This window comes from Adiantum capillus-veneris, chromosome 13 (assembly GCF_014529385.1).
Source record: "Adiantum capillus-veneris isolate H3 chromosome 13, ASM1452938v2, whole genome shotgun sequence".
NCBI classification, from domain to species: domain Eukaryota; kingdom Viridiplantae; phylum Streptophyta; class Polypodiopsida; order Polypodiales; family Pteridaceae; genus Adiantum; species Adiantum capillus-veneris.
The window spans coordinates 88,482,364-88,491,739 of NC_140943.1; positions in this window are offsets into that span (position 1 = coordinate 88,482,364).

Here is a 9,376-nt window from a genome sequence, read left to right on the forward strand (position 1 = left end):
CACTGCAAATGTGTGTGAGAGAGAGACAGAGAGAGACTCCGTAGATTTTCCTCGATTGACTCACTAGGCCTATGTCTCACGTGCAGTGATGTCCAATGCATAAGAGAGAGAGAGAGAGAGAGAGAGAGAGAGAGAGAGAGAGAGAGAGAGAGAGAGACATCCAACGTTGCCCTACCCCACTTGTGGGCACTCCTCCTTTGCACCGCCCATTGCTCCTACCATGTCTACGCACCACCCATTGTTCATCCACATTTAAAAAGCGAATCAACCCTCTTTCCCCACCCTATCCTACCATGCAACCCCCAATATTTTATCGTAAATTTTCAAAATGCCCTTCAAATTTTTTAAAATACCCCTGGTTGTGACAATAAATCTCTTCAAAAATAAACATCTTATAGCTTTTCATAAGAAGACTAATTGTATATCATACAAGATGCTAAAACTAGAATTTCAGTTGGTTTTGTAGGCTTTGGAGATGAATTGTCACAAAGGAAAAGAATATTAGAGAATCTTGAACAATCCAATAAAAATAGATACAAGGGTATTTTGAAAATAATGGGTCCTCCATAGTACAAACATGCATGTGTCGACGGCTGTCTGGTTTTCTATTAAACCTAAAACACTTAGCTTTACTTTTATATCCCTTTAAACAAAGGTATCTACCAGATTTTTACCAAACCTAATGAATGCAATAAAAGTCAAAACATTATGAAAAAATAGAATGCAAGAAAATTCAAAATATGGCAAGATGTGAAATGAAAAGTGAAATAAAAAGATCCATTTATTATTTTATGACTGAAATAACATTTAAAATAAGTCTCAATCATCATCGAAAACATTGAAAGTATGCTTAACTTAACTCTCTTCTAACGCTTCTTTTAGAAAGCCAAAAATCATTTGAACCAACTTAAACAAGTGAAAAGATCACGATGGCTTTCAAAAACAATAAGAAAGTGATAAATTGTTTGGCTGAATTAAACTGATATCAGTGTTTGGGAAAGGATTGCCTCAGTTTAGTCTTCAACCGATTGAAAATCAAGACTAGCTAGCTACAAACCATGCTAAACGGAAGAAAAACCAATGAAATATGAGAGAAAGTCGTTCAAAAATTTTACAAATCTCAAAATTTTTGCTAGTATTTTTGGTTTTTTTCTTTGTGAGGAGGAAACTCGATCAGCAGCCGCTTAATAAAAGAGACTTTCTCAAACGTTAACACTGACTGGAATCAAGCTATAAAATGCAAGAAATGTAAAGCCATGTGAAGTTCTGAAATGAAAGGTGAAATAAAAAGAACTAATTAATATATGTGTGTGCAGAATTTATTAGAATTATGCAAGGTGAAGCTTTGCTTTAGCATTCAAAAACAATAGAATGCAAAAAAAACATATATGTGTGTGTGTGTGTAAAATTTACTAGAATTATGCAAGGTGAAGCTTCACTTTAGAATTCTAAAACAATAGAATGCAAGAAAAGTAAAGACATGTCACGGTGTGGAATGAAAGGTAAGTCTCTATCATGCACTAAAAACAATGAAAGTCTCCCTACCCGTAACCCCAACACAACACTAAGGGTTTCTTTTAGAAAGCCAAAAAATGGGTCTACAATAAAAAAAACCATTAATTTGTGAGATTCCTCGAATTTGCACCTGGGAATCTGAGGATTGGAAAGGGAAAGTGTTTGTCCTCATTCATGCACTACTCTCGGACAACACCTCTCACCATCATTGAGAGCGAGAGACAATATGCACCTCCACCCGAAGCTCTCTCTCTCTCTCTCTCTCTCTCTCTCTCTCTCTCGTCATTGTGCTAAGACATAACATTTCTCTCTCTTTTTGTGCGCGTAGACAAACCATTGAGAGCAAGAGGCAGTATACGCCTCCACGTGAGGCTTTCTCTGTGTGTGTGTGTGTGTGTGTGTGTGTGTGTGTGTGTGTGTGTGTGTGTGTGTGTGTTGCCATTGGCATGAGACATAACCTCCCTCTCTCTCTCTCTCTCTCTCTCTCTCTCTCTCTCTCTCTCTCTCTGTCCCCAGCCATGCAAGAATTGCCACTATCCCTCCCTCCCTCCCCCCCCCCCCCTCCCCCCCCCCTTGCTTGCCATCTCCCTATGCCATTGCGTAGCAAAACTCCACCCCAAGTCCTATATGACCTCTACACTTTTGCCTCATAATGCTGACGCAAGGCATCAAAGCCGACTTGAACATGCCCTCCATCACCCTATCACCATCTGACAACACCCTATCAGCATCAGATCCGCCCTCCGTGCATCTATTGTATACGAGAGAGAGAGAGAGAGAGAGAGAGAGAGAGAGAGAGAGAGAGAGAGAGAGAGCACCTCTAGCCATGGATCTCTACAGACAAGCATGAGAGAGAGAGAAGCAGTATCCCCTACGCATCAAAAATTACAAAGAAATTACAAATTATCTCTATGTCTTCCATCTGTCCAAAACAATCTTTGCCTTGTGACCCACGCCTCCGCCTTCCTTTTTATCCATCTTTCTAATAGTGCATCTCTACAGACAAGCATGAGAGAGAGAGAAGCAGTATCCCCTGCGCATCAAAAATTACAAAGAAATTACAAATTATCTCTATGTCTTCCATCTGTCCAAAACAATCTTCGCCTTGTGACCCACGCCTCCGCCTTCCTTTTTATCCATCTTTCTAATAGTGCATCTTGTTATAAGAAACACCTCTCAAGTAAGATTGGACCCACCTACTCGCATACTATTTTTGATTTAAAGAAATTCATTTTACATATTGCTGGCCAATTTGAATAAAATTGAGATAGACCAAAAGCTTATCGAGAGAAACCTACCTCCAACCAAAGGAGGCCAATCATGTACACTTCATTAGGGTCCTCAAAGTAAAGAGAAATCAAGACCTTGTTCACTTGGTCATAGATGGGGAAGGAAATGATGTTGAGGATCCACATGAAATGGTCCAATTGATACTCGACCACTTGCAACAAATTATTGACCAGCCCAAGACGAGCTCCCCTGAGATGGATAAAGCTAGACCTATTCTTCTTGGGAGCTTCAAAAAAATGATTTTCCACTCCGAAGCCAACCTACTGGAGAAGGCATTCATTGAGGAGGGATGCTCTCTCGTGCTACAAGCTCATAAAATTATTGCCAAAATTGTAGCCCTCAGGCTCTCTCCCCTACTAGACAGAGTCATTACTCCCCACTAGCATGGATTTATAAAGGGAAGGTCGATCTATGATAATATTTTGTAGCAATGATTGCCATGGCTCGATATGAGCATGGCAATATTTTTTGTTTTTAGTTTTGATAATATAATCCACTCACCATCGTGAGTTTTGCACAAAAAAAAAGAATTGAGGTAAGGGAGCCTCGTCTATAAGTAACACGGGCAAAGAGTGCAAGAATCGATGGTCTGCGAGGGAGCTTCAAGATTTAAAAGACCTTGGATATCCAATCACCACAACAAGGGATGGCAAAATTTTCAGACATCTAGATTCACAATGCTTTCAACATGTCACGCTAGGCAAGCTGTGTAGATTGCATGCATGGGAAAGTCAATCCTTGGTGTGGCGAGCAGGGGAGGTCATAAATTTTTTATGATTGACAAAGTGCCACATGGATTCTATCAAAGTCGACGATGCAAAAGCGTAGAGCAATGAGGATAATACAAGAGAGGGTGAAAGAGAGAGAGACTTCTCAACCCAACAACCTTGGCAATGAACTGATGATTTATAATGGAGGCAATGTGGTTCTTATATACTCACCTTCGCCAATTTCCCTACCCAAGATTTGACAAATAATCAAAATAAATACCTAAAGCCAAAATAAATATTGGGATCACATTTGGCTATTATTTACTTGAGATGCTGTAATTTTAACAGAGTCATCCCTAGTCATAAATCCCTCTATCTACCCATGTCACTTATAGTCGAGGGTAGGTGAGTGCCTAATTGCATAGAATCCATTATAGAGGTGGCCCACATGGGAGGGGGTAATCATAATTGAGTTACCTTCACAAACTAATGGTGATGACAATTACGTTGTTGAAACCATGATGCCCAAGGCCCTTTGCCTAGTCTTGGAAAAATATTTATTTTTAAATGGATTTATGTTTTCTTTTTTGCACGATGCACATCCCTCTTACAAGCTTCATGGAGAGAGAGTTTTGTTTGAGGTGATTTTTTAGGGTTTTTCTTTTATGGAGGGGGGGAGAAGGGGTTTTTTTTTTAATACAAATGTGGCAAAAAGGAAAGATTCATATGCCTTCCATCACCCCATCTAAACCCAACCCTGAACAATTCATCCCAATTTCTTTTTTGTTTCAATCGCACAAATCTCGTGCAAATCAAAGCAAACGTCCATGGTGCTTGATCACATTCAAACCCATGACGCAGGTGGAGTACTCAAACATCCAAGATAGTTCCTTTGAAAAATTCATCCCAATTTTTGGCCTACTAAAGGCCTTGGTATCTATACGAATGAAGGTTGTTCAATTCTAGTTGCGAGACAAGTCTCTCTCAAAAAAAAGCCAAAAAAAAGCCTAAAAGTTTGAATCCTGTCCTTTCAACTTTCAAATGCTGTTTCCCAATCCTACATTCATCGGCTTCTCAAAAGAAGCCAAATAGGAAAGTTGAGTTAGACATGCTTTCACTGTCTTCAATGATGATTGAGACTACCTTAAATGATCTTTTGATATAAATCTTTTTTTTTTGGCAAAACTCACAATGGTGAGCATATTATATTATCACTAGTAAAATGGCGTCGCCTTCGGTGGCGGCATGGTCCCTCTTACCCTCAAACCCCTTGCTTCGACTGCCTATTCAGAGAGGGTTTTGGACCACTAAACAAAGTTATGAGATACCATGATCAGAGATGCTTTAGCCTATTTTTAGTGGAGCAGCATAGATTTAGGGAGAGCCTCTCGAGGAGACCAGACAGTAGGAGACACTTACAGAGGGAGATCATTGATTTCTTTACACTACATACGTGGCATTCAGATGAGCAGGCATCACAACAAACCCTCAGAGTCCACCTGTACCAGAGGTACATTGACTGATAGGGCCACTGATCTTGGGAGATCCAGACGCCCATGACTATGAGGGTCATCCAGACATCGGTAGAAGCTGCATCAAAGGGTCCCAATTGTTCTAGCACAACATGGGAGACGCCTAGTCGGAGTACTCACAGAGGAGGACATTGATGAGCTGAACCAAAGACCGATGTTGGATATCATAGTATTTGGATATCTCCCAAATACTGCTTCCAGGCTACTAAAAAACAGGCTCCTTTGCTCTGGCGATTCTTTTTCCCAGCTCTGCAGCTCATCACTTTTAGTAAGCTGCCCCCCACCTTTTCTCCCGTTGAACCGGTGAAAGGCTACCTTCCATCCTTCAAATCGGTGGCAAGCTATGTCTGCAAAATTTACGACCTTGTTGGGGGAGAGAGAGAGAGAGAGAGAGAGAGAGAGAGAGAGAGAGAGAGAGAGAGTTCTTAACAGGTTGCAAGGCGTTGGAAGAGGTCAGCCCCCCCCCCCCCCCCCCCCCTTCCTTCTCTCTCTCTCTCTCTCTCTCTCTCTCTCTGTCTCTCTCTCTATCTGTGTGTGTGTGTGTGTGTGTGTGTGTGTGTGTGTGTGTGTGTGTGTGTGTTGTTGTCTACTCAGAGAACAATGCCCGAAGGGCGCCAATTGGCGAGGATGTTGTCTATGCAGGCCCCCGACAAAGAGAGGGATAGGCAGGGAGGAAAGCCGAGCTAGCTAGGGTGGCGATCTATCACGCTGTCAGTGATGGTGTAGGTGGAGATGAGTGAGAGACAGCAGGCAAGAGGCTGTATGACAGGCAGAAGGGGACTGAGGAAAAGTCAGGGGAGGAGGGCATTGCTTGCAGCTGATGTTCAACTTCCTGGCGGCCTGGCCAACATCGACGACAGGGAAGCCGCTGCCCTCACTGTTGCAAGACTTCACGTGGTTATGCAAGCCTGCGACTGCCATCGCCTGCATTGCGTGAGCTTTCTCATGAAGCTGATGCTGCAAGGTTCCCCGAGAATAGCTTGGAGCAGCAAGCCTGAAGTCTGCTACAAATCGTAACGGCTAGCTATATTGGGAACTGGGGCACATTAGGGGGCGGGGGCAACAGGCCAGCGGCGCCACAATGAGCAATTAAACTCTCTCTCTCTCTCTCTCTCTCTCTCTCTCACACACACACACACACACACACACACACACACACACACACACAGAGTCGGCTGCGCTGTAGACCACACCCGCCGGTTGAAGGAAACCTTGCCACGTGTCAAGGGGGGGCAGAATTCCCTCCCCCATTATCTAGTCTCTCTCTCTCTCTCTCTCTCTCTCTCTCTCTCTCTCTCTCTCTCTCTCTCTCTCTCTCTCTCTCTCTCTCTCTCTCTCTAGCTAGGAAAGCCGAGCTAGCTAGGGTGGCGATCTATCACGCTGTCAATGATGGTGTAGGTGGAGATGAGTGAGAGACAGGCAAGAGGCTGTACGACAGGCAGAAGGGGACTGAGGCAAAGTCAGGGGAGGAGGGCATTGCCTGCAGCTGCGCGTGTTCAACTTCCTGGCGGCCAGGCCAACGTCGGCGATAGGGAAGCCGCTGCCCTCACTGTCGCAAGCCTTCACATGGTTATGCAAGCATGCGACTGCCATCGCACTGCATTGCGCGAGCTTTCTCATGAAGCTGATGCTGCAAGGTTCCTCGAGAATAGCTTGGAGCAGCAAGCCTGAAGTCTGCTACAAATCGTAGCGGCTAGCTATATTGGGAACTGGGGCGCATTAGGGGGTGGGGGCAGCGGGCCAGCGGCGCCACAATGAGCAATGAAACTCTCTCTCTCTCTCTCTCTCTCTCTCTCTCTCTCTCTCTCTCTCACACACACACACACACACACACACACACACACACACACACACACACACACACAGAGTCGGCTGGGCTGTAGACCACACCCGCTGGTTGAAGGAAACCTTGCCACGTGTCGAGAGGGGGGGCGGAATTCCCTCCCCCATTATCTCTCTCTCTCTCTCTCTCTCTCTCTCTCTCTCTCTCTCTCTCTCTCTCTCTCTCTCTCTCTCTCTCTCTCTCTCTCTCTCTCTCTCTCTCTGTCTCTCTCTCTCTCTCTCTCGCGTACGCTCGTGGCTCACTCGCTTGTCTCGAAGTTGCTAAGTTGGCCTTGGCTAGATTGGAGCTAGTCTACAACAGGGGCAATGGTCTTTGCTCAATGCATGTGCAATGTGGCAATGAGGGTGCCACCGTCCAGTGTCCACACCTCACAACAGCCCAATCGTGCCTCCTCACACTCACGATCCCACAGTGGAAACCTTGCCACGTGTCGAGGGGGGGCGGAATTTCCTCCCCCATTATCTCTCTCCCTCTCTCTCTCTCTCTCTCTCTCTCTCTCTCTCTCTAGCTAGGAAAGCTGAGCTAGCTAGGGTGGCGATCTATCACGCTGTCAGTGATGGTGTAGGTGGAGATGAGTGAGAGACAGGCAAGAGGCTGTACGACAGGCAGAAGGGGACTGAGGCAAAGTCAGGGGAGGAGGGCATTGCCTGCAGCTGCGCGTGTTCAACTTCTTGGCGGCCAGGCCAACGTCGACGACAGGGAAGCCGCTGCCCTCACTATCGCAAGCCTTCACGTGGTTATGCAAGCGTGCGACTGCATCGCACTGCATTGCGCGAGATTTCTCATGAAGCTGATGCTGCAAGGTTCCTCGAGAATAGCTTGGAGCAGCAAGCCTGAAGTCTGCTACAAATCGTAACGGCTAGCTATATTGGGAATTGGGGCGCATTAGGGGGTGGGGGCAACGGGCCAGCGGTGCCACAATGAGCAATGAAACTCTCTCTCTCTCTCTCTCTCTCTCTCTCTCTCTCACACACACACACACACACACACACACACACACACACACACACACACACACACACACACACAGTCGGCTGGGCTGTAGACCACACCCGCTGGTTGAAGGAAACCTTGCCACGTGTCGAGAGGGGGGGCGGAATTCCCTCCCCCATTATCTCTCTCTCTCTCTCTCTCTCTCTCTCTCTCTCTCTCTCTCTCTCTCTCTCTCTCTCTCTCTCTCTCTCTCTCTCTCTCTCTCTCTCTCTCTCTCTCTCTCGCGTACGCTCGTGGCTCACTCGCTTGTCTCGAAGTTGCTAAGTTGGCCTTGGCTAGATTGGAGCTAGTCTACAACGGGGGCAATGCTCTTTGCTCAATGCATGTGCATTGTGGCAATGAGGGTGCCACCGTCCAGTGTCCACACCTCTCAACGGCCCAATCGTGCCTCCTCACACTCACGATCCCACAGTGGACCACACAGACGCACTCACAACACAGTTGCGGCTCGCTTATGGTCTCACACAATCTGGACCAATCATTTTTTCAAGCATACAAAATTCTTTCCCTTGAATTTTTCAATAGGAAAAGTTATTAAATTACGATATTTTTTCCGGGTTTTTGCACTGTTTTTCTCTAATTCGGGATGGAATTTCTCCTTTTCTCCTTGCTCTGAATTTGTCAATAGAAAAATTCACAAAATTACGATATTTTTTCCGGGTTTTTGCATTGTTTTTCTCTATTTCGGATGGAATTTCTCCTTTTCTCCTTGCTCTGAAACGGTGAAAATGGCACGATATTAAACTGAGGCATTGTTCCTGAATGCTGTCCGACTTCAGGCCCTGAGCCTCTCTCTCTCTCTCTCTCTCTCTCTCTCTCTCTCTCTCTCTCTCTCTCAACCGCCATGATATTAAGCTAAGACGCATTTTTCACGAACCAAAGGACTCCCGGATGCTGTCCGACTTCAGGCCTTGAGCCTCTCTCTCTCTCTCTCTCTCTCTCTCTCTCTCTCTCTCTCTCTCTCTCTCTCTCTCTCTCTCGATTGAAACCGCCACGGTATTAAGCTAAGACGCATTTTTCACGAACCAAAGGACTCCAAAGGGTTTTTGCACTGTTTTTCTCTATTTCGGGATGGAATTTCTCCTTTTCTCCTTGCTTTGAAGCGGTGAAAACGGCACGATATTAAACTAAGGCAGTGTTCCCGAATGCTGTCCGACTTCAGGCCCTGAGCCTCTCTCTCTCTCTCTCTCTCTCTCTCTCTCTCTCTCTCTCTCTCTCTCTCTCTCTCTCTCTCTCTCTCTCTCTCTATTGAAACCGCCACAGTATTAAGCTAAGACGCATTTTTCACGAACCAAAAGACTCCAAGAAATTGAAACCGGCACGGTATTAAGCTGAGACGCATTTTAAGGACTCCCAACAGGACGTGGGAGACTGCGTGATGCAAGAGAGAGAGAGAGAGGCTCGGACTCATCCCGTGCATAGTAGTCCTGGTAGTGTTCGAGAAAAATGTGTCTCAACTTAATATCGTGCCGTTTTCAATTCCAAATGCCGGT